This window comes from Monodelphis domestica, chromosome 1, assembly GCF_027887165.1.
Source record: "Monodelphis domestica isolate mMonDom1 chromosome 1, mMonDom1.pri, whole genome shotgun sequence".
In the NCBI taxonomy this organism is placed as follows: Eukaryota; Metazoa; Chordata; class Mammalia; order Didelphimorphia; family Didelphidae; genus Monodelphis; species Monodelphis domestica.
Genome location: NC_077227.1, coordinates 759,468,359 through 759,494,621, shown reverse-complemented (window position 1 = coordinate 759,494,621; position 26,263 = coordinate 759,468,359). Strand labels below are relative to the sequence as shown.

Sequence of the window (26,263 nt, the reverse complement as noted above, 5' to 3'; positions counted from 1 at the left end):
AGCTCCAGGAGCTCCCTCAGAGAGCTGCTCCAGCTCCAGGAGCTCCCTCAGAGAGCTGCTCCAGCTCCAGGAGCTCCCTCAGAGCTGCTCCAGCTCCAGGAGCTCCCTCAGAGTTGCTCCAGCTCCAGGAGCTCCCTCAGAGCTGCTCCAGCTCCAGGAGCTCCCTCAGAGAGCTGCTCCAGCTCCAGGAGCTCCCTCAGAGAGCTGCTCCAGCTCCAGGAGCTCCCTCAGAGCTGCTCCAGCTCCAGGAGCTCCCTCAGAGCTGCTCCAGCTCCAGGAGCTCCCTCAGAGCTGCTCCAGCTCCAGGAGCTCCCTCAGAGAGCTGCTCCAGCTCCAGGAGCTCCCTCAGAGAGCTGCTCCAGCTCCAGGAGCTCCCTCAGAGAGCTGCTCCAGCTCCAGGAGCTCCCTCAGAGCTGCTCCAGCTCCAGGAGCTCCCTCAGAGTTGCTCCAGCTCCAGGAGCTCCCTCAGAGCTGCTCCAGCTCCAGGAGCTCCCTCAGAGAGCTGCTCCAGCTCCAGGAGCTCCCTCAGAGAGCTGCTCCAGCTCCAGGAGCTCCCTCAGAGAGCTGCTCCAGCTCCAGGAGCTCCCTCAGAGCTGCTCCAGCTCCAGGAGCTCCCTCAGAGTTGCTCCAGCTCCAGGAGCTCCCTCAGAGCTGCTCCAGCTCCAGGAGCTCCCTCAGAGAGCTGCTCCAGCTCCAGGAGCTCCCTCAGAGAGCTGCTCCAGCTCCAGGAGCTCCCTCAGAGAGCTGCTCCAGCTCCAGGAGCTCCCTCAGAGAGCTGCTCCAGCTCCAGGAGCTCCCTCAGAGAGCTGCTCCAGCTCCAGGAGCTCCCTCAGAGAGCTGCTCCAGCTCCAGGAGCTCCCTCAGAGAGCTGCTCCAGCTCCAGGAGCTCCCTCAGAGAGCTGCTCCAGCTCCAGGAGCTCCCTCAGAGAGCTGCTCCAGCTCCAGGAGCTCCCTCAGAGAGCTGCTCCAGCTCCAGGAGCTCCCTCAGAGAGCTGCTCCAGCTCCAGGAGCTCCCTCAGAGAGCTGCTCCAGCTCCAGGAGCTCCCTCAGAGAGCTGCTCCAGCTCCAGGAGCTCCCTCAGAGAGCTGCTCCAGCTCCAGGAGCTCCCTCAGAGAGCTGCTCCAGCTCCAGGAGCTCCCTCAGAGAGCTGCTCTAGCTCTAGGAGCTCCTTTATAGAGCTGCTCCAGCTCCAGGAGCTCCCTCAGAGCTGCTCCAGCTCCAGGAGCTCCCTCAGAGCTGCTCCAGCTCCAGGAGCTCCCTCAGAGCTGCTCCAGCTCCAGGAGCTCCCTCAGAGCTGCTCCAGCTCCAGGAGCTCCTTTATAGAGCTGCTCCAGCTCCAGGAGCTCCCTCAGAGAGCTGCTCCAGCTCCAGGAGCTCCCTCAGAGCTGCTCCAGCTCCAGGAGCTCCCTCAGAGTTGCTCCAGCTCCAGGAGCTCCCTCAGAGCTGCTCCAGCTCCAGGAGCTCCCTCAGAGAGCTGCTCCAGCTCCAGGAGCTCCCTCAGAGAGCTGCTCCAGCTCCAGGAGCTCCCTCAGAGAGCTGCTCCAGCTCCAGGAGCTCCCTCAGAGAGCTGCTCCAGCTCCAGGAGCTCCCTCAGAGAGCTGCTCCAGCTCCAGGAGCTCCTTTATAGAGCTGCTCCAGCTCCAGGAGCTCCCTCAGAGCTGCTCCAGCTCCAGGAGCTCCCTCAGAGCTGCTCCAGCTCCAGGAGCTCCCTCAGAGCTGCTCCAGCTCCAGGAGCTCCCTCAGAGCTGCTCCAGCTCCAGGAGCTCCTTTATAGAGCTGCTCCAGCTCCAGGAGCTCCCTCAGAGCTGCTCCAGCTCCAGGAGCTCCCTCAGAGAGCTGCTCCAGCTCCAGGAGCTCCCTCAGAGAGCTGCTCCAGCTCCAGGAGCTCCCTCAGAGAGCTGCTCCAGCTCCAGGAGCTCCTTTATAGAGCTGCTCCAGCTCCAGGAGCTCCCTCAGAGCTGCTCCAGCTCCAGGAGCTCCCTCAGAGTTGCTCCAGCTCCAGGAGCTCCCTCAGAGCTGCTCCAGCTCCAGGAGCTCCCTCAGAGCTGCTCCAGCTCCAGGAGCTCCCTCAGAGAGCTGCTCCAGCTCCAGGAGCTCCCTCAGAGAGCTGCTCCAGCTCCAGGAGCTCCCTCAGAGAGCTGCTCCAGCTCCAGGAGCTCCCTCAGAGAGCTGCTCCAGCTCCAGGAGCTCCTTTATAGAGCTGCTCCAGCTCCAGGAGCTCCCTCAGAGCTGCTCCAGCTCCAGGAGCTCCCTCAGAGCTGCTCCAGCTCCAGGAGCTCCTTTATAGAGCTGCTCCAGCTCCAGGAGCTCCCTCAGAGCTGCTCCAGCTCCAGGAGCTCCCTCAGAGCTGCTCCAGCTCCAGGAGCTCCCTCAGAGCTGCTCCAGCTCCAGGAGCTCCTTCGGCATTCTTGACCTTTTGTTCTCCCCATGAATGGTGTCACTTCGCTTTCTGTGGAAGATTCAGAGCAGTTTAATTGGAATAAGTAGACTGTCATGTTTCTTATACTGGTCCAGCCTACCCATGAGCACGTGTTTGTGAAGAACGTTTGGTGATTGGGTCCCTCGAGAACCTCAATGGTCTGCAAAGGACCCCCACCTACTGCAGGTTCTGCGTTCTTTTAGATGGAGTTTCTCTTGCTTGGATTTGGGACTTGGTTGGCCGGCACTGGTGCGCCTGGCCTTCTTTTCTACCCTGCCCCTTTGCCGAGGTTCTTGATTGCTTTGAGAACTCTTTTTGGGGATCCTCTAGAATTCTCTAAGCACCCCCATATACACCACGCACAGAATGAGAATTGTGGGGCCTCCATTCGAATTCCTCATTTCCTTTTCTGCTCTCCTTGCCAGAGCTGGAGCTGGGGTAGTCCTGGGAGTAGTGGGCGCCCTTGCAAGGTTCCGGCTCATCCTCATTTCAGATAACGCTTGCTGAGGGTTTTAGACAGACATCACTGACCTGGCTAAGGGAAGGCAGGGAGGGGAAGATGGCTGCTGGTGCAATCCTGGAAGCGGATCCCCTCCCTCCCTTTGGAATATTCCAGAGTCGGTTCGGGATCCCAGACTGCAGAGAGCCCCCCATGGCCAATCCCTCTGGGGCTGGCTGAGCCGGGGAGCCACTTGTGGCTTCTGTGCCCAGGGTGTGCCAGACACTGTGCCCAGCCCCGGGGCACAAAGAAAGATGGCGGGCAGCCATCTAACGGGGGTCCCCAGAGAGAATGGCGGCGGGGGAGCCCCGAGGTGTAAGGCGCGAGAGGGCCGAAAAGGGGGAGGGGCGGAAGGCTTCGAATGGCAGCCCAAGATTTCTCTCTTCCTCGCGATGGGAGGGGGCGCTGGAGCTTCTCCAAGGAGGCTGGACTAGAGCGGAGGGGCGGGAGGTTGCTAAGGCTTAGCCCTGGCAACAGACTGGCCGGGAGGGCGGGGAGAAGGAGGAGTCGAGATGATTGACAGGCTGTTGGCCCAAAGGAGGGGCGGGGGCGGGGGCGGAGGCGGGGATCGGGGGAGTCAGTTCCTTTTGCGACAGGCAGAGGCAGACCTCAGGCTGGCAGGCGCGGGAGCTGTCCAGCAGTCAGCAAGTGCGGCAAGCCGCTACGCAGGGCTCTCCCACCCGCCAGCTCGGCGCTCCGGTCTCCGAGGCCCCTGGAGGGCAGGCCCTGCTGGGAAGCCAGAGGCTGCCTGGGGAGGGAGGCAGGACTGCGGGGGAGAGGAGAGGGCGCGGAGGGGGGCGAGGCCGACCGGGGAGCTCGCTGGCCTGTTCTTTGCTGGGCCGCGCAGCTTCCCTGCCAGGCGCGCCCCACTGCTGCCTGCCTTCAGCCTTTGGCCACACGTCCGTCTGCTTCCTGGTCCGCACAGGTAAGACCCGCGAGGGCAGGGGCGAAGGGAAGGCTCCGGCGCCGGGACGGGAGGCCCTCTGGGGGGCAGCCCTCCAAGAGCCAGGCTAGGCGCAGAGGAGGGAAAGGGAGGCGGCTGAGGAGCGGCCCCCACCCCCGCTGTGCCCTTCACCTGGGGCTGCACTCGGGGGGCCTGGCCAGCTTGCCCCTCCCGCCCCTCCCGCCCCCAGGAGCTCTGGGCGCCTCCAGTGACTCAGGTTCCCTGAGCAGCCTCTGCAGCGGCCACGCCCTGGCTCAGTCACTGCATCCTGCAGCGAATTGATGGTGGGGGAGGAGGCGCCGGGGATGCGGGGATGCTGCACCAATCAGCCTTCTCCACCGCGCCCTAGCGATGAGCTGCAGTGGAGGGAGGGAAGGCGGGGCTGGAAACAACTCCAGCCTGCAGGGGGGCCGCTGCTTCTCTGCGGAAAGCTTGTTCCATCCTCCCACTGATTGATCCCTCCTGGAGCGGGTGCGCTCTGCAGCTTTCTGGGCAGCCCCCGCATGTCCTCCGTTCTGCTTGGCTCCATCATCTTCTCCTACCAACGGAGGAGGAAGGGTGGAGTGCGGGCGGGGAGGAGGCATCTTTCCCCTTCGTAATGCTTATGTTGTCATGGTGATTCCAGAGGCTTCCTTTGCAGACATGACAAGTCTCTGCTCTTTGCCTCCCTCTCCGTTTCTGTCTCTGTCCCCTTCTCCCGGTTTACCTCCCTGCCTCTCTTCCCCCTCCCTCTCTCCCTCCCTCTCTTTCCCCCTCCCTCCCTGTATCTCCTCCTCCCCTCTCCCTGTCCCTCTCTTTCCCCCTTCCTCCCTCCCTCCCTCTCTCTCCCTTCCCTCCCTCCCTCTCTCTCTCTTCCCCCTCCCTCTCTCCCTCTCTCTCTATACCCCCTCCCTCCCTCCCTCCCTCTCTCTCTCTTCCCCCTCCCTCTCTCCCTCTCTCTCTATACCCCCTCCCTCCCTCCCTCCCTCTCTCTCTTTCCCCCTCCCTCCCTCTCTTCCCCCTCCCTCTCTCCCTCCTTCTCTTTCCCCCTCCCTCCCTCTCTCTCTATACCCCCTCCCTCCCTCCCTCCCTTTTCCCCTCTGTCTCTCCCTCTCTCTCTTCCCCCTCCCTCCCTCTCTCCCTCCTTCTCTTTCCCCCTCCCTCCCTGTATCTCTCTCCCCTCCCTCCCTGCCTCTCTCCCCCGCCCTCCTTCCTTCCCTGTCTCTCTCTTCCCCCTCCCTCTCTCCCTCCCTCTCTTTCCCCCTCCCTTCCTGTATCTCTCTCCCCTCCCTCCCTGCCTCTCTCCCCCACCCTCCTTCCTTCCCTGTCTCTCTTTTCCCCTGTCTCTCCCTCCCTCTTTCCCCTCCCTGTCTTCCTCCCTCTTTCCCCCTCCCTCCCTCTCTCTCCCCTCCCTCCCTCCCTCTCTTCCCCCTCCCTCCCTCCCTCCCTCTCTTCCCCCTCCCTCCCTCCCTCCCTCTCTCTTTTCCCCTCTGTCTCTCCCTCTCTCTCTTCCTCCTCCCTCCTTCCCTCTCTCTCTTCCCCCTCCCTCCCTCTCTCTTTTCCCCTCCCTCCCTCTCTCTCTTTTCCCCTCCCTGTCTTTCTCTGTCTCCCCCTCCCTCCCTCCCTCCCTCCCTCCCTCCCTCCCGCTCTCCTCTTTCTTCCTCCTTCTCTGCCTCCCTTGTTCTATAGAGCCCTCCATCTTTGAGCCCCTCATTGGACATTGCCAGGGGGCTCCGAGCAGGCTCCATTGGATTTCCCCAGAGGCTCATTTCTCCCCCCACAAGCCCTGCTACCCCTATCAGTCAACATTGATGAAGCAGCTGTTATGGATCCCCCTCTGTGCTGTTGGCTAGGGAAGCCCCTGCTCCCTAGGAGCTTCCATTCTATCCAGGGAGACATTGCTGCATGTCTTCAGACCAGTACAGAGCCATTGCAGTGGGGAGGCAGAATCAGCTTCTGGGGATCAGAGAGGATCCTCATGGGGGAGTCTAGCAAAGGCTTCTGAGAAGCAGAGGGAAGGAGAGAGGGCATCCTAGACATGTGGGGCAGTCTGGTCCAAGGTGTGGAGATGAGAGATGGAGACAGAGACAGACAGACAGACAGACAGACAGACAGACAGACAGACAGAGAGAAAGAGAGAATAAATAGAGACAGAGGCAGAGGCAGAGAGAGAAAGAGAGTGAGACTTGTCTAGTCGTCACTGCATTCCAACAGAGGCTGCCCCCAGAGCCATCTCCATCCTTCCAGGTGATGAGGAAAATGGCGACCATGGAGAGCAAAGGCCAGGGGACAGTCTCCCTCGGAGCTGGCGGCCCAGATGGGGGGCTCCCAGGGAGAGATGATGGAGGGCTGAGCCATGAAGAGAAAATCCTTGAGTGACAGAGTCCTGCTAGAGCCCTGGGCTGGATCTCATTGAAGAAACAACTCCATAGAGCAGAATGTCCTGTTAGTCTTGAGTTCAAAGAAACAAGGAAGCTTTGGCAGTCTGAAAGGATGAGGAAGTGTGCAGATTGCATTTTGTCTGAGAAAGATCTGGGGTTCTTCGTGGGCCAGGAGTTCTGTGGGAGTCGGCAGCAAAAAAGCCAGTGGAATCTTGGGTTTTCTTGAGCTTTCTGGAATCTGGTGTCCCAGGCAAGAATCTGGAAGGCCCAGGAGCAATGTGTAGCATTCCAAGCATATTCACATCTAAGAAATATGGTGGATGTATGGATAGTGTGTCCTTGGACACAAGGTTTGAACCATGATATCTGTGGGCGGACTTGACCTAGCCATGCTGCCTTTGTTCAAGGCAGACTCATTAACATTCGGTGCTGAGTCCAATTCCTTTGTAAAAGCCAGGTTGAAGTCAAGACGCCCAAAAGGTGTCATCATTACCTTCCCATCCAATCTGAATTATCTACGCTTTGTTATGTATTCCTTGAGTACCTCCCAAGCCACACGGTAATAAATATGGGAGGCAGCCCGTGATTTCTCCTCTTGGTCCTTTTTCCTCTCTTGGCTTTGCATTCTCACTCTTGTTATGCTTACCCTATTCTCTTTCATTCCCACGTGTTCCATTGGCTCTCATATTTTCCTACCAAGGAGAATATCTTAGGGGTCGTGCCTTCCCTATTTAGAAATACTGCCTTGTCTGTGTCTCTCATTCTTCACCCATATTCTCAGACTCCTGGCTCCTTCTTGAGTCCCAACCCACAAAGGGAAAGTCCCTTTTTGTAGCCCCTGCTGGACAGGAGGCTATACAATGGAATTGGAGAAGTGAACAGACAAGTGAGGCCACGTGTAGGAACCCCCTTCGTGTGCCCAGAACTGTGCTTTGGGCTGAGGATATCAGGAGAGACAAAAGACAATCTTTGGCCTCCAGGAGCCCAATGGCAGGGGTCACAAGAGTGTTCCTGGAGAAGCTGGGCCATGAAGGAAGTGAGGGGAGAGCATTCCTAACTTCTACTGGGGAGAGGGCAAGGGGAGTAGCCCAGCTGCGCCTCCCTCCAGCTTTCTAGATAGGAAATCTGGCAAGCTCTGTGCTACAGAGATGGGCACACTGGGTCCTTGGCATGTGTGCCCACAGAGAGGTCTTGGCATGCCATCTCTGGCACATGTGTCATAGGTTTGCCATCACAGACCTATACAATAAAAAATTCATGAGGGAAATAAAGTGGAAGATGGCCTGCTTTGAACTGATGTCAAACTCCAAAAATTCTTTCTTTAGTTGGGAATGGCAGTTTTTATCCTGAGTCTCTTGTGGATATCTTGGAAATGTGCTTTGCAGATAATGGTTTAGTCTTTTACAGTTGATTATCGTATAATACTTCTATTACTCTACACGGTGTTCTCCTGGTTCTGCTCACTTCACTGTGCATAGGTTCATATAACTTTCCAGGTTTTTTCTGAACTCACCCTGTTCCTCATTTCTTATGGTATACTAATATTCCTTTACAATAAGGTACCGTAGCTTGTTAAGTCATTCCCCAAGTGATGGACACCCCCTCAGTTTCCAATTCTCTGCTGCTACAAAAAAAAAAAAACCCAACAACCCACTAAAATATTTTCTACAGTAGGTCCTTTTCCCTTATCTCTGATCTCTTTAGGATTCAGAGCTGGTAGTGATATTTCTGGGTCAAAGGGTATGCATAGTTTTCTGGCCCTTTGAGCACAGTTCCATATTTTTTTCAGAATGGTTGTATCAGTACAGTTCCACCAATTCTGCATTATTTTCTAAATTTTGCTGTATTCCCACCAACATTTACCATTTTCTTTTTTGGCCATGTTAGTCAATTTGATAGGTATTTGATGGTAAATCAGAGTTGTTTTAATTAGCATTTCTTAATCAGTAGTGATTTGGGGCATTTTAAAATATGACTATAGTTTTAATTTCTTCTGAGAATTGCCTGTTCATATCTTTTGGCCATTTATCAATTGGGGAATGCACGATTTTCTTTTTTATTTCCTTTTATTTTTATTGTCATGCAAAACACACTTCCATCTTCATCATTGATGTAAGAGCAAACTCATACATAGCCAAAATAAATACATAACTCAAACATACATAACTCAAAATAAGACCAAAGATACACTGATGTGAAAGACAACTCCAATGGTTCTTTCTCAGGATGTCGAGAGCATTCCCCATCATAAGTCGTTCAGCATTGCCCCAGATCATTCCATTGCTGAGAGGAGCCAAGTTTTCACAGATAATCATTCCACAATATTTCTGTTATTGTGCACAATGTTCTCCTGGTTCTGCTTATTTCACTCTGCATCAGTTCCTGCAGATCCTTCCAGCTTTTTCTGAAACCATCTTGCTTATCATTTCTTATAGCACATTAGTACCAATTTGTTTATCCATTCCCCAATGCATGGACATCCCCTCAATTTCCAATTCTTTGCCACTGAATACACTATTTTCTTAAAAATTTGACTCAGTTCTCTATTTATTTGAAAGATTAGACCTTTATTAGAGACATTTGTAATAATTTTTTTCCAATTTGTTGTTGTTCTTTTAATCTTGGTTGCATTGGTTTTGCTTGTACAAAACCTTTTTAATTTAATGTAAACAAAATTTTCCATTTCCTTTTCATAATGTTTTCTATGTCTGGTTTTGTTATAAATTCTTCCCTTGTTGATAGGTCTGACAGGTAAATTTTTCCACATTCTCATAATTTCTTTATGTTGCCACCCTTTATTTCTAGGTGAAGTATTCATTTAGACTTTATCTTGGTGTATGGTATAAGTTGTTGGTCTATGCCACATTTTCTCCACTTTTCCCAGCAGATTTTGTCAAATAGTGAGTTCTTCCCCCAAAAGCTTGAATCAAACACTATGGTCACTAGCTACCATGTGTTGATTACTATGGTTACTGTGTTTATTAATTACTGTGTGTTCATTTTCTGACCAATTTCATTGATCCACTACTCTACTTCTTGGCCAGTACCAGATTGTTTTGATGATTACTGCTTTATAGTATAGTTCGAGATGTGATATGGCTAGGCCTCCTTCCTTCCTACATTCTTAGCCTTTTGCTCTTCCAGATGAATTTTGTTATTATTTTTTCTAGTTCTACAAAATAATTTTTGTGTAGTTGGAATTGCCCTGACACTGATTAGGTAAATTAATTTAGGTAGGATTGTCATCTTTATTATATTGGTCAAGTCTATACATAAGTAATTGATGTTTTTCTAATCAGTTAGAGCTGACTTTATTTGTGTGAAAAGTGTTTTGTTGTGTTCATATGGTTGTTTTGGTAGGTACATTCATAGGTATTTTATGTTGTCTACAGATTTTTTAATGGAATGTTCTTTTCTATATTTTGCTGTTTTGCTCGGTGGTAAATAGAAATGCTGATGATTTATGTGGGTTTATTTTGTATCCTGCAACTTTGCTAAAGTTGTTAGTTATTTTTATTAGTTTTGTGGTTGATCCTCTGGAATTTTCTAAGTATATCACCATATCATCTTCAAAGGGTAACTATTTCCTCATTGCCTATTCTGATTCATTCACTTTTTTTTTTTGCTCTTATTACTATGGCTAGCATTCCCAATACAATATTAATTAATAGTGGTGATAATGGGCATTCCTGCTTCACTTCTGATCTTGTTAGGAAGTGTTCTAATATATCCCTATTATAGATAGTGCTCACTGATGGTTTTAAATAGATGCCATTTATCATTTTAAGGAAAGCTCCATTTATTCCATTGTTTTCTAGTGTTTTTATAAGTAATGCATGTAATATTTTGCCAAAAGCTTCTTCTGCATTTGAGATAATCATATGGTTCCTCTTGGTATTGTTATATCAATTATGCTAATAGTTTTCCAAATATCAGTCCATTCCTGATATAAAACCCACCTGGTTATGGTGTGTGATCTTTTGTGATACTAATGCTGTAATCTCTTTGCTAATATTTTATTTAAAATTTTTGCATCAGTGTTTATTTAGAATATTAGTCTATAGTTTTCTTTGTTTTAGCTCCTCCTGGTGTAGATATCAATACCATATTTGTGTCATAAAAGGAATTTGGAAGAATTCTTTCTTTCCTTATCTTTCTATATAGTTTGTGTAGTATTGGAGTTAATTTTTGAGTGTTTGGTAAAATTCATTTGCAAATACACCTGGCCCTAGTGTCTTTTAGTTTTAGTGAATTATTTGATGGTTTGTTCAGTTTTTTTTCTTTGATAGGATTGTTTATTCTATTTTCCCTTTTGTTAATCTAACTAGTTTATATTTTTGTAAATATTAATCTATTTCACCTAAGTTGTCAGATTTATTGGCACATAGTTGTGCAAAATAACTTCCAATAATTGCTCTAATTTCTTCAATGATTGTGATTTCATCTTTTTCATTTGTATACTTTAGTTTTATTTTCTTTTTTAAAATCTAGTTAACCAGTGGTTTATTTGTTTTATTTATTTCTTCATAAAACCAACTCTTTGTCTTATTTATTAGTTCAATGGAATTTCCCCTTTCAATTTCATTAATCTCTTTTTTGATTTTAAAGATTTCCAATTTGGTTTTTAATTAGGGATTTTTAATTTGTTCTTTTTCTAGGTTTTTAGTTGTATGTCCAATTCACTGATCTGCCCTTTCTCTATTTTATTGATTCAGTAAGGATTTAGAGAGATAGAAATTTTCCCTAAGTACAGCTTTGGCTACTTTCCATAGATTATGGCATGTTGTCTTTTCATTGTCGTTATCTTTAATGAAATTGTTGATTATTTCTATGATTTGTCTTTGACCCATTCATTCTTTAGTATAAAATTATTTAATTTCCAATTAATTTTAGCCTTTCTGTTGCCTTTTGTTGATTATAATTTTTATTGTATTGTGATTTCTAAAGGATATATTTAATATTTCTGCTTTTCCATATTTGGTTGTGAGATTTTTATGCCCTATTATATGATTAATTTTTTTTAAGGTGCCATGTATTGCTGAGAAATAGGTATATTTCTTTCTCTTCCCATTCAGTTTTCTCCAGAGGTCTATCATACCAAACTTTTCTAAGGTTCTGTTTATCTCCTTAACATTTTTCTTTTTTGGCTCAATTTATCTAATTCTGAGAGGGGAAGATTAAGTCCCCCACTGTTAATGTTTTACTATCTATTTCCTCCCAACCTGTGTAATTTCTCCTTTAGGAATTTGGATGGTATATCATTTGGTCCATATTTATTTAGTATTGATATTGCATCATCATTTATGGTGCCTTTTATAAAGATGTAATTTCCTTCCTTATCTCATTTGATTAAATCACATTTTCCTTTGTCTGAAATCATGATTGCTATCCCTACGTTTTTAACTTTAGCTAAAACATAGATTCTGCTCCAGGCCTTTGCCCTGTGTGTGTCTCCCAGCTTTAAATGCATTTCTTGTAAACAGCATTTTGTGGAATTCTTGTTTTTAATCCACTCCGCTATCTTTTGCTATTTTATGGATGAGTTTGTCCTATTCACATTCACAGTTATTATTACTAATTGTATTTCCCTCCATCTTATTTCCCCCATTTCTTCTTCTCTCTCCTTTCAGCCTTTTGTGGGTTTAAAATTAATATTCAATAACTAAATATTATATTTTATAAAGTTTTATTAATAATAACTAAAGCAAAAGAATTGCCTTGAACTCAGCCTGGCTGCAGGTCAAAAAAAAAGAGGAAGAAGGAGGAGTTAACCACCACGTAAATACAATCACACAAAACTCAAGGACGCAGGAAAAAGGAAAAGGATTCTAGGATAATAGGATACAGAAAAGAACTTTGGGTAATATAGTTTTGTTTGAAGGTTCAAGAATGTCTAACTATACCTCCCCCCCACCCCCGCCATGATCCTGCTAGGGAGACCAGTCTCCCCAAAAGGATCATGGAAACATAACTAACATAAATTGCAATAATTTGTGGATAAAAGGAAAAGAGAATGAAACCAATGATTACTAGGTTGACAAAAAGCCAATTTGGGGGCATTCTCCTTTGGCATAAGAGTATACATTCACAACAAACATATTTCAGCCTCCTATAGTTAAATTCACATCCCAAAGTTCACTCTGGATCTTCTGGTTCAGCATGTGGTTTCTGTAGGCATCTTCATGGTGCCCTCTGAATTCTGGGAGGTAGCAAGTTTCTTACCCTAAAATTGCTAAAATTTAAATCAACATTCACAACAATAATTTGGTCCCCCTTGGGTGAATAATAACAAACACAGGGATCACTCAGGGATGCATGGATGAGTTATGAGGTATATGAATCAATTCACAAAAGAAAATAAAAAACATCCAAATAAATCTAAATAAAAGAGAAAAAATAACTTGTGGATGAAATACAAAATGTAAAAGTCTTATGCCTAGAAAATCTAAGTAAAGGAAAAACAGATCTACAACAGGTCTTTGAATCAGGGCCCGATTAAAATGATTTAAGCAATTATGCATTTACCCAATCAGTAGCCAGGACTACAGAAAGTTTGCCACAGTATGAAAAACAGAAAAGGGACTAGATTTCAGGAGCAAATGAGAGCCAGGATGGCAGCAAAAATGAATGTAGCTCAGAGGAAGTCAGGCCTCTGGCATATGTCAAAAATAGCCTCAACCTCAAACTCCAAACAAGTTCAAGTCTTCTTGTCTTGGCTCAAAATTACATCAATCTCACTGGGATCTGGTCTCTTTGACCTTGTGCTCCATAGGCACTATACAGGTGCTCTGTGCTTCTTTAGCACTGTACAGTGGCTCGTTTGTTATTCCCTTCTTCTAGAATCAGACAGAATCTTTAAGCAAAGTCCCATAATTTTTAAACAATCATTGGCATCATCTTTATAGTCTAAAGCTTTTTGAATATGCATTGACATTAGGGCAAATATATTTTAAACTTATATTACTGCAAAAACAAAAAAAGTTAAAGAAAAATCTCAATACTGTTGACATGTGCTTCAGATACAAAAAGGAGAGAAAAATAAAACTTTAATACTATATTGCACATGCAAGGAAAAACAATAATAAACAATTTTTAAAAATCAAAAAATATATAGTTTACAATCAGTGACACACTGTGTCAGCCAAGGAGAGGTAGAATACAAAGGTTTCTCACAAAAAAAAATGAGGTCCATTTCCTTTTTACCTCAGCCATGAACCACTGTGTGAGTGCAAATGATTTTTCAGAATAAAACAGTAATACAGTAGATAATTCACATTCAAAGAAATACCAAAGTCCCCAAAATTCACAATAGCCCAGTTAATGATAGTAGCAAACAAATCCACTATCATATTTCATATGAGTTGCTGTGTGACACTTTTAAAACCTATGAACTGATGGATATTTGTCACAATTTTTACAGATGTAGCAAATCTTTCAACCGTGGCAAATATATTTTTAAACAAAGTAAAACTTATTTGGGTCCAGAACATCACCAAGAAATCTAGATTGTTCTGGTGGAATTAAACTGAAGAGTTAAATTATTATGCATGCACAGAAGCTCTTTTTGACTTCCTGCTTTATATACAACATTCTTTATAATACATATAAATGTAAAAAATATCATCCATTCAGAAACCACTAATTATCTAAAATTATTTCTGAAGACCCTTTAGAATTAACATTAAAGTTTTTAGCTCATTAAATTCTCCAAAGGTTGTACACAATTGCAATCAGTTTTGTTGAAATCCTTCTATCATCATTTATATGACAAGGGTTTGGTCAAGATGTTCATGGGCTTATACAATGACATTTTGTTCTTCAGCAAAGGTAAAGGTACAAATGAAAGATCAATATAGGCAAAACATAGTAGCTTAAAATGATTCAGTATTACAGAAAGGTATCGATTCAATTAGTACAGATAAACTTAAAAAAATTTAAACCTTAAAGCAATCAGTAAATAAAATAATATAAACAAATGAGAAGGTACAGACAGGCAGTGCAATCAAAATCATTTTCATCAATCCAATAGACTTGTTCTATATTAGAAGGAGAATATACTCAAAATAATTAGCAATAAACTTCCAGATCTCTTTTAAAGTTTCCTACCCCACCCCCAGTACTTATCATATATTCACATTTCTTTTGTCAGAGCTCTGAATTTTCTCATAGAAGCACAGGGCAGAATCTCCATTCTGCATGTTGAGAGCAGTTAAGACTTTTAGAACTTTTTCAAAATATTTCAGGTTGATTTGTAGTGTAAGCAGAAGGAAACAAAGTGAGAAATCTCCAATGAAAACAAAAACTCCCAGGAAAAGAATGAAGCAGATCCAAATTGCACTTTTTAGCTCTACCAACTCACACTGTTGTTTCAGAGTTTCAAGCATGCTTTGCAATAGCATTTTTCCTGAGAGACCCTGAATGGAAAAACAGCTAACACAGGGTAAAAAAAAAACCCACATGGAGTGTGTGTGTGTGTGTGTGTGTGTGTGTGTGTGTGTGTAGGTGTGACCAAAAAAGGATTCAGGATATCTCATCCTCTTCAGGGATGGGAGGCAGGAAGCAGGAAAGCAGCTCAGAATGGCAGGTGGGTCTGGTTGTGGCAGAGCACAGTGGCTGAGATGGCAAGAAAGCAGGAGTGCAGGCTTGAAAAAATATCTATTCTATCTTTAAAAATTTGAGAATTCTATATCCTTCGTGGTCAGCCAAAATGTAGGTTTAAAATTAATATTCAATAATTAAATATTATATTTTATAAAGTTTTATTAATAATAACTAAAGCAAAAGAACCTCCTGAACTCAGCCTGATCACAGGCCAAAAAAAGAGGAAGAGAGAGGAGTTACTGCCACATAAATACAATCACACAAAATGCAAGGATGCAGGGAAAGGGAAAAGGATTCTAGGTAATACAGAAAAGAACTTTGGGTAATGTAGATTTGTTTGAAGGTTCAAGAATTTCTAACTATACATTTTCCCTGTTCACAGATGTTTTGCTTCTGACCTCTGCCCCCCCCCCCAATTCACCCTCTTCTTTTCTCTTATTCCTTCTTCCCCCTTACTTCCCTATGGGGTAAGGTAGATATCTATAGCTGACTGAATGTGGATTTTATTCCCACTATGAGCTAATTTCAATGAGAGTAACATTCAAGCATTGCTTGCTGTTCCCCCATCTTCTCTTCCAATGTATTAACTTTTATGAACCTCTGCGTGAGGTATAGGTTACCCCTTCTATCTCTTCTTTTCTTTTCTTCCTGTGTGTTACCTTGAGTTTTCACTTTATCTTTTTATACTTCTCTTGAGCGTTGGATTTGCTTATTGAATTTTCTTTTTAGCTGTGGTTTTTTTGGTCAGGAAAGTCTGGAAATTCTTTATTTCATTAAATGTCAATCTTTTCCTGTGGAAGAGTACACCCAGTTTTGATGGGTATATAATTCTTGGCTGTAACAGACCTAGATCTTTTGCCTTTTAGAATATCATTCCATGTCACCTAGTCCTTTGATGCAGGCACTACTAGGTCCTGTAAAATCCTGACTGGGACTCCATGATGTTTTAATTGTTTCCTTCTGGATGCTTATGTGGGAATTCTGGAATTTGGCTGTAATCATCCTGAAATATCTTATTTTGGGGTCTTTTTCAGGGGGTTATTGTTAAGATTCTTTTGATTTCTATTTCCTCTTATTTGAGGATATCAGGGTAGTTCTCTCTGATGATTTCTTCTGATATGGTGTCTAGGTTCTTTTTCTGATTGTGATTTTCAGGTGTTCAGATGATCCTTAGATTACTTCTTCTGGATGTTTTTTTAGTAAGGAATCTCATATTTTATTCTTTCAATTTTTTCATTCATTTGATTTTATCTTCTTGTTTCTTGATGTCTTGTGGATTAATTAGCTTCTATTTGCCCAATTCTAATTTTTGGAGAGTTATTTTCTTTCTTGAGTTTTTGTGTTTCCTTTTCCATTTGGCCAATCCTATTCTCTAAGGAATTAACAATAAGTAATTATTATTATATTATTTTTATTATAGAGAATATATTGCCACATATTGTAATTATATTTTATGCATTTGGTTATATATGACAAATTATCATAATATATTATTAATATTAGCTAATTAATAAAAAATAAGAAAAAATTTCAGAATTTTTTTGGCTTCCATTTCCATTTAATCATTCTCATCTTTAGGGAGTTGTTTTCTTCAGTATATTTTGTGTTTCCTTTTTCTTTTGGCCTATTTTAGTTTTTAGAGTTGATTTCCTCAGTGGATCCTTGATTTTAAAACTTCTTTTCAAGTTCTTCCAGGGATTTTTGGGGGGGCCTGACATTCTTTTACACTTTCCTTTGAGGTTTCACATGTTTCCTTTTTCCTTTTTAGCATTATTGTCCTCTTCTGAGTTTGTATTTTGATCTTCCTGGTCACTAAAGTAACTTTCTAAGCTCAGGTTTTTTCTTCATCTTTTGCTAATTTTTCAAAATCATTTTTTGAAGAATAGGAGCCTGGGGCTGGGTCCCTAGCTTTTCTTTGTGCTCATGTTCTTTCCAAGAGAACCCATGGCCTCACTGTGGAAGGTCAACACTATGGGGTGCCCTTGTACCATCTCTTTTGACTAAATCCCTTGTCTGGCAAAGTCAGCTTCTGGAATGTTTTGAAGTTATGGTTGTCAACCATGAAAAAACCCATCCCGCAAGTACTGAAGAGTACTGGTTGAGTTTGCTTATTAAAACAAAGCATAAACAAGCCTGATAGTAGACATCCAGAGTGGAGATCCCACAGGCCAAGGGGAATAGGGATAATGGGTAGTTGAGGAGAGAGAGTGAACAGTCTCTTCCAGGAATAGGTGGAACACTGAAACAGGATGCTTGGTGGCAGTGGCTGACCATAAGGCTGATTTAAGCCTGCTGATAGTGCTTCATCTCAACGAGGTCAACCAGTAATTACCAGTGAAGTGTCGAGGAGTCAGCAAGACTTTAGCAAAAATGTCTGAGTAATGAACAAAACTTCTGGCCCCCTGCAGGCTCGTGGTTGGCTCTTTATTAAAGGAAAAGCTATTCCTTAATAATTATATTATTCCGTTTCCAGAGCAGGAAGGCTGCTCATGGAAAAAGTCATATTAGTTTCAAGAATATTTTGACATTCTCCACCTTTTGGCCAAGTTAATCATAGATTCCAGAGCTGGCCAAGGAATGATTTGGTGAAACATAATTTTGCTAATCATAATGAAAGTACAGCAGTCTACAATCCCCAAGCAACACCAGCAAAGGAGAAGCAAAAACAGGTAAAGAAGAAAAATGAGGCCAAAAGAAAAACCCCAACAAAGTGATTGTTTGATGGTTGGGGTGCCCTATATTCAACTCATGGACCTGTGTCTTGGGATGGCAGTCACCTCAAGAGGCCACTTCATTTTCCATTCATACATATGTGTGTGTGTGTGTATATATATATATATATTTTTTATTTCTATTAAATTTTTTATTCTTAAAAATTTTCCATGATTCCATGATTCATGTTTTCTCCCTCCCCTCGTCCCTCCCCATTTCCATATTATTCATATTTGTAAAAGAGAAATCTTTTAAAACAGAACCCCAAATCACATAGCTATATAAACCAGTGATAAAGCATATGCTTTTCTTCTGCATTTCTACCCCAGCATTTCTTTCTCTAGTTGTGGATAGCATCTTCCTCATAAGTCCCTCAAAGCTGTCCTGGATCATTGTATTGCTGTTAGAAGCAAAGTCTATCATATTTGATCATTCCACAATGTTGCTGTTACTGTGTACATTGTTCTCCTGGTTCTGCTCCTCTCACTCCGCATCAGATCATGGAGGTCTTTCCAGTTCTTGTAGAAATCAAGCATTTTATCATTCCTTACAGCACAATAGTATTCCATCACCATCAGATACCACAATTTGTTTAGCCATTCCTCAATCAAAGGGCATCCCCTCATTTTCCAATTTTTTTTCCACCACAAAAAGCTCAGCTATAACTATTTTGGCACACATAGATTCTTGCCCATTTTTTAAATGGAGACTCAACTTCTGAGCCCACTTAAAACAAACCTTGAAGACTTTTCCAGATTCCATGGCCTACTGTAGGTCAGGGAGCTCAGGCGTGAAGCTCTTGTTACAACTCGCCCTTCGGCATGAGCCATCCGTGTCCCAGGAGAGACCTCAGCCTCTGCTATGGCAGGGGTCCCCAAACTACAGCCCTTGGGCCACATGAGGCCCCCTGAGGCCATGTATCCAGCCCCCACCACACTTCCAGAAGGGCCACCTCTTTCATTGGCGGTCAGTGAGAGGAGCCTGTATGTGGCCTTAGAACGAGGCGCCGCACAAAGGATTCTGTGGCTGCACAGTGGAAGACGTCAGTATGGTGAGCGGCACTGGGGAGGGGATTCCACACTGTGTATACTGCTGCCCAGTTAGGGGTAGGGTTAGGGTTTTATAGTCCAGCCCTCCAACGGTCTGAGGGACAGTGAAGTGGCCCCCTGTGTAAAAAGTCTGGGGGCCCCTGTGCTAGGGGAATCTTGCCTAGATCCTCCATGAGAGTTAAGTTGTGATTCTCCAGCAGTGATTGGATTCCTCAACAACAGGTTCTGGCAGAAAGGTGCTGGGATTGCTTCAGATGCACAATTAAGAAAAAATAAAACACTTTCTTGACTGGAGTCAGTGTGGTTCAATCAGTTCACACCATTAACCACTTACTGTCCTGATCCCTTCAACTTCTCAACCATTTCCTCCCGATTTCTTTTGATTTGGAGGAATGTCTCCTCTTCCAACGGATCACTTAGTTATAAGGTTGTTCCAACTAATCACAATCAGCATTCCCTAAAGTGAGGTTACTGATCAAACCATGTAGAGGATGCACAATGGACCAATTTTGAGAAGGAGATTTACATGTCACCAAGGTAACCAAACAGCATGAAAACAAACAGCTAGGAAGGACAAAAGAATTTAGGGAACTTATATACCTTTTGGGGGGACTGAGGGACAGGGAAATATGATTTATATTACCATGATTACAAGGAAATGAGAGTGTTCAAGCTAGCTGACAGGCTTTGGAAAGAAATGGTAACCAGAGGCTAGGATGTAAGGGAATGGACTATGGGCCAGACCTACATTTGAGGAAGGGATCTCAGTTTGTCCGCTGCATGGAGGGTGGGTTGGAGTAGGGAGACCCCAGAGGCTCTATCAGTTATCCAGGAGAGAGACAACTGGGGCCAGCTGGAGTTGAAATGACGACGGATGGGAGAACTGCTGGGGAGTGAAAATGAGCAAGACTTGAATGCTGGGGGTGAGGGAGAGAGAAGCAGTGAGGATGGTCCTGGGAATCACAGCCTGGGACTCCAGAAGGCTGGGGCTCCCCCAGGAGGAGGAGGGAAATCAGAAAGAAGGGAAAGGGTTAGGAGGAACCAGACCAAGGATCTAGATCAGCTAATCCAGCTGGAAAGGACTTCTCAGGCCATATCGGTTATCTGTGTTGTGTGGCCTTGGCCAAGTCACCTCTCCCAACCAGGCGTTTGAAGGAAATAATAACAGTCCCTTGTTGCCTTTTCCTCTTCGGCAGCTGTCAAGAACATGTGCTCCATTCTTCTCACTTCATGTTCTTGGCTTGGCACCCTTTCAGAGAGGTCTTTCCTGGGGTTATTGTATTGCTCGTGTCTTCATTGCACTGTGGTATTCCATGACATGAACATGCCTTATCACTTCAGCCATCGTCAGACAATGAGCCGCTTCTTGTTTGCTGTGGTTATGGATGGTGAGGCTGCTGTGAAAATCCCAGAGTGGACATTCCTCCTTTCTTTGGTTTCCTGAAAAGGATGGTCCCTGCCCAGGGGATGGTCTTCTTAGGGAAGGGTCTCTGATACAATGGGAGAAGCTACTGGGATAAAAGGATAGTTTTGCATTTGATTAAAAATTTTTTGCAAGAGTTTGATTAAAAGCCAGTAAGTAGTTTATCAAACATAAAACAGTTTATTATTAGGAAAATATTGATAGGAAATAGGAAGGAGGAAAGTGAGAATAATCTTTTAATAGCTTGTAACTATACCCAAGATCCCAATCCTGACTAAATTTATTCTAAAAACCCTTAATCTATCTGCCTTTGAGGTCAGTTTCTTCTACTAAGCCAAAGCCCTCACCTACTCTCCCATTCTGTCTATCTAATAATATATACCCACTACCTATCTACTTATCTACCCAAGTTATCAATGATCAATAAGGCTATTAAGGCCTTAATTTCGTTTCTCTGTCTCCAATCAGAGAGAGACTGCTGCTCCTCTCCCCATGAGACCCAGAGACAAAAGCCCTTTCCAGTGGTTCACAACACAACTAACTAACCAAACTCTTCTAACCACACCCTTCTAACTGTCACTAACTGACAACCTGCATAGTAGGGGGTCTCTTACTGAAAAATAGTATTGCTCTTTTTCCTCTGAAATATAAAAAAGGAAGAAATTAATAAAAACTCTCTTAAGAGGACAAACTTGGGGACTCCATCTTTCAAGCTAACTAAACTTGAGGTTCTCTTAGATTCCGTGTTAACACATGTAATTAGTAAAAATAAATAAAAATTTAAAAATATTTAAAATCCTGCAAGGTAACAAAATCTACAAGGAACATGAAACACAAAAGAAGACAAAGATTTTCCCTACACTTTACAAATGTGTTGTGTGGCCTTGGCCAAGTCACCTCTCCCAACCAGGCGTTTGAAGGAAAAAAGACAAAAACAGATCAAATAATAGGACAAACTCATACTAACCTTAACTTTTTCAATTTTCAATACTGAAAAAACTGAATTAGAGCCAAAACAAATGAACAGGTAAATCTCTTGCAGACTTATATTAGATGACACATAATTCAAAGCATTCCATTTAATTTTCTAGCTTGCTTCATCAAGACATTTTTAAAGAGAATTTATTTTATTCCAATCAAGAGTGCCTCATGTTGGCCATCATTGATGGGGGTTGTCTTTGGTGAGTTTTTTTATTTTTGCCAATTATTCAAATTTCTGCAAGTTTCATGGCCGTTTTTCAATGACCCATAGCTGTTCCCTTAGGAGGATAGAGGAACATGTTTCAAGGAAGCTAAAATTGGAACAAAAAAATCCCCTTGTGTAAATAAAGGATAAGCAGACAAGCCCAAGGTGTTCTGTGGGGGATGAGAGTAACTTCCTTTTCTATAAATACAAGCTTGCTACCTTAGCTAGCAATCAGTCCTTGCCTGGACTGGAACAAACCAGGCTTTTACTTCCCCTTTCCGAGATGGTTTTAGCTAGGGGAGTCCTTCCTAGCACAAGTGGAATTCTAGACCAGAAAAGGGGAAAATATTTTTAAATTCCCCCCAAACATGTAGGGACTCTTTTTGTCTCCAGAAGCCTCTCTCACTGTACCACCCCCTCCTTTCAAGGATCAAACTCAGGACCTTCAGCTTATAAGACTGACACACTGCCTACTGCACTAAAGAGTCACTTGACTTGGGCTTGGCCTTGGGCTTGGATCCACCTGATGGTGAATGTCTTTACCTTAGGGTACATTATTCAGTCTGAAACTGCTAGTCTGAGATTACCTTCAAGTTGGATTCTCATGGGAACAGGGAACAAGGAGAAGCTTTCAAGTCTCCAACTTACAAACTAGTACTAAAACTTGGGGTTCATCAGATCTAGGGTACAAGTTTGGGGTTTCTAAATTCCATATTAACAGAGGGGAAGGACCAATGGAGCCCAGCAGAAGGGGCTGCTCCAAGGCTCCCTGGCAGAGGCATCTCCTTTATATAGTCCTAGAGGGGCAGAACACCTCCCAATAATGAGGGATGCTGACCCAAAGAGTAGATCTTGGCCTGATGTAGCATCATTTTTAGCTGTCTTTGGAGAACCAGCAGAGCCTTCTGATGAAGATTTTGGCCCCACCTCTCAAGAGAGATGCCCCACCCTCACCCCATCAAGGCTAGTCCTGGAGGAAAACAAGGAATTGAAGGAATGAGGAAGTAAGTAGTAGTGGGAAGTGAACCACACTACACCAGCTTGTGACTCAGTTCTGGAGCGAGCTTCTTTTCTCTTCAGTTATGGATCTAGTCCAAATTCTGTCTTGTAAGAAAAGTTTATTTGGTTGTGGGAATTAGGGGGGGGGCCTTTTTGCATCATTTGAACCCAGCCCTGTGAGGCTGGGAAAGGGGACCACATTTACCTGTGGTTTAGAGACCCTCAACTAATTACCAAAGTCCCACAGATTGCCAGATCAGAGCAAAAGATGGAGGGGCCTGTACCAAGCAGGAATCCATAGCTTGGAGAGGGGCAGGGCAGGGAGAACCTTGGGTGTGCTTAGGGCAGGTATATCAGCTGGAATTCTGAGACTTGATTGAGGGGACCCTTGCCTGGGCAGACAGAGCTCCTGCCTTTCTCTTGCATTAGTGAGGACCTTCCAGATCCAGGCAGACAGGCAGTGCCCAGTCTGTTGAGTGATACCTCTTTCTAAGCTACTGTCTTTCCTCCCATGAAAGTTTAAGATGACCCCAGATAAGAGAGCCAACAGTCTCCCTTGGACTTAGCCTCCCCTCTAGTAGAGCTACGTGGGGAATGGGAAGGGTTTGGTTTTTGTGGCTTCTCTTAGTGTGGGAAGCCAAAGCTCTGCCCAGATTTTCCTTTGCCTGCAATAATAAGATATCCCACATTCCACAGAATCCACAAGAGCCCACTAATGGGTGACAGTGGAACCTTTGGCCTGCCCCTAGGACTATGAGGCAAGATCATACTATAAGGCATTTTATATTTCCAATTATATATAATAACAATTTTCAAAATACATTTTCTGAAATTATAAGATCCAAATTGTTGCCCTCTATCTCTTCCTTCTCCCCTCCCAGAGATGATAAGCAATTTGATCTAGGTTCTACATATATTTTCATGTACAACATATTTCCATATTAGTCTTTGGTTGTAAGAGAATACTCATAAAAGCAAAATCCCAAATTAAAAACACAAATAAAATAAAGTGAAAAATAGTAAGCTTTGATCTGCATCTTGACTCCAACAGTTTTTTCTGGAGGTGGATAACATTCTTAATCATAAGCCCCTCGGAATTGTGCTAAATCATTGTTTTGCTGAGCATAGCTAAATCTATCAATATCCTACAATGTTGCTGTTACTTTGGTTTTGTCTGTAGAAAACCTTTATTTTATTTTAAATTTTTTCCATGGTTATATGATTCATGTTCTCTCCCTCTGATCTTCCCTCCCACCTCCCAGAGTTGACAAGCAATTCCACTGGGTTATGCATGGGTTATCACTTGATACCTATTCCTATATTATTCATTTTTGTAATAATCTTTTCAACCCAAACCCCCAATCCTATACCCAAATAAACAAGTGATAATAAGTCATATGTTTTCTTCTGTATTTCTATTCCCATAGTTCTTTCTCTAGAGGTGGAGTGCATTCTTTTTCATAAGTCCCTCAGGATTGTCCTAGATCATAGTGTTGCTATTATTAGCAAAGTCTATTACATTTGATTGTGCCACAGTATATCAGTCTCTGCATACAATGTTCTCCTGGTTCTGCTCTTTTCTCTCTGCATCAATTCCTGGAGGTTGTTCCAGTTCACATGGAATCCCTCCAGTTCATCATTCCTTTCAGTACAATAGTATTTCATCACCATCAGATACCACACTTTGTTTAGTAATTCCCCAATCAATCCCCAATCCCCCCTGCAGTTTCCAATTTTTTGGCCACCACACAAAATGTTTTTAAGTATTTTTTTGTACAAACAGATCCTTTCCCATTTTTTTTTCCTCGCTGGGATACAATCCCAATAGTAGTTTGTTGGATCAAAGGATGTGTGTTCTTTTAAAGCCCTTTGGACATAATTCCAAATTGCCTTCCAGAATGGTTGGATCCATTCACAACGCCACCAGCAGTGTATTGGTGTTCCAATTTTGCTATACCCCTCCTACATTTATTATTTTTCTTATGTAGAAAACCACTTAAATTTAATATATCAAGAGTATTCATTTTATGTTTCATAATGTTCTCTGGCTCTTGCTGTAGATGTGACAGCTAAACTATTCTATGCCCCCTTCGTTTGCTTATGATATCATTCTTTATGTCTAAATCATATACCCATTTTGGCCTTCTCTTGATATAGAGTGTGAGATATTGGTGTATACCTAGTTTCTACTATACTTTCTAGTTTTCCCAGCAGTTTTTGTCAAAATAGTGAGTTCTTATACTTTTCAAACACTAGATTGCTAGGGTCATTTACCACCTTATATTGTAAATCTCAGTCTAATCTATTGATCCACCACTCCATTTCTTAGCCATTACCAGACTGCTTTAGAGTATAGTTTGAGACCTAGTACTGCCAGGCAACCTTCCGTCACATTTTTTTTTCATTAATTCCCTTGATATTCTTGACCTTTTGTTCTTCCAGAAGAATTTTGCTATTTTTTCTAGTTCTATGAAATAATTTTTGTTAGTTTGATTGGTATGGCACTGAATAAGTAAATTAATTTGGGTAGAATTGTCATTTTTATTATATTAACTCAGCATACTGTAAGGAATTAAATTTATAGTTTGACCAAATATGTGAGAATTCTAAAATAATATGGTGGTCACCAATTTAAAAATATTATAGCTAAAGCCAAAATGACTTTTAGTAGCTTTTATTTACAAAGAGGTTGAAAGAGTGAAAGTAGAAAATGCAAAAAAAAAAAGGTAGAGAAGATGTCTAGCCTATCACACTAAATATTGCTCCCGACTTTCAGGTAAACATGGCAGCAGTCTAGATGCAGGACTCTTCCTCTCCTCAGCACCTACCAATATAGACTACCTCAAAAGACCCAAAACAAAACAAAACAAATTCATAAGAACGAAGGGACTCTACAGTAGGGCACAGCATTGAATGTATGTGGGATTTGAGCATTTCCACACTATAAGGGGGTGAAAAAGCTCCCACCAAAATGCGAGCTGATCTACCCATCCCCACTCCACCTACCAACCCAGTCAGAGCCAGCTCCCTCCAGAATCAGTGAGTGAGCAAGGGGCACCTCTAGTAGAGTGAGGGGTAACTCTAGGTCCTTGGGAGCTGACTAAGACCATCAAAGACCTACCGCTGAGAGCAGCTAGACTTGAAACTCTAGCAGGCTGAAAACTCAGACTATGGGCTCTTGCGGGAAGATAGCACAGAGAAGAGCAGCAAACAGCAGAAGCTGCAGAAATTCGAGTGCTTGACGTAGGCAAAATCCTTGCTCCTTAATTCCATACACAGAGAGCCTGCCCATCTCACTCAGATTTCTGACCAAAAAGGGAAGGAAAAACCTCCACAGTGATGGCAAATAGTGCCCAGCAACAACAACCTCACTCCAAGAAAAACAAGAAAAAAGGATTGACCCTAGAAAATTTTTTATGGAGGAAAAATCCAGGCTAGAGAGGAAATAGAATTGGAAGTTCAAATCTTGACATCATACTACAAGAAGTCATCCAAGAAAACTGCCCTGATGTTCTTGAACAAGGGGGGGAAATAGACATTGAAAGAGTTCATAGAATACCCTCTACACTAAATCCTCAAAAGACAACTCCCAGGAATGTAATTGCCAAATTCAAGAGCTTTCAAGCTAAGGAGAAAATTCTACAAGAAACCAAAAAGGGACAATTCAGATACCAAGGAACTCTACTCAGGATCACACAAGACCTGGCAGATTCCACACTAAAGGACTGCAAGACCTGGAACATGATATTCAAAAAGGTAAGAGAATTGGGTCTTCAACCAAGGATCACCTATCCATCAAAACTGACTATATACTTCCAGGGGAAAGTATGGGCATTCAACAAAATAGAATATTTCCAAGTATTTGTAAAGAAAAGCCCAGAACTAAGTGAAAAGTTTGATATCCAAACACAAAGATCAAGAGAAACATGAAAAGGTAAATAAGAAAGAGAGGGAAAAGAGGAAAAATGTTTTTTATTCAAACTTTCTTCTATAAGGGCTACAATAAGATCAAATTATACATATTAATATATGGGTAAAATGTTATTTGTAACTCTCAAAAATTATATTCACT

At 43.6% G+C, this 26,263-nt stretch overlaps 1 protein-coding gene across 3 annotated transcripts in view; it reads left to right on the top strand.

The window, feature by feature from the left end:
- The first annotated feature begins 3,487 nt into the window (after positions 1-3,487).
- Positions 3,488-26,263, top strand: part of LOC100031032 (WD repeat and coiled-coil-containing protein-like) — a 70,039-nt gene continuing 47,263 nt past the window's right edge. For 2 of the 3 annotated variants that reach the window (XM_056824951.1, XM_056824947.1), the window contains exon 1: positions 3,488-3,843. The gene's annotated coding sequence lies outside the window, so the exon portion shown is untranslated. The remainder of the gene's footprint in view (positions 3,844-26,263) is intronic. The other variant, XR_008917956.1, reaches the window with a different exon arrangement.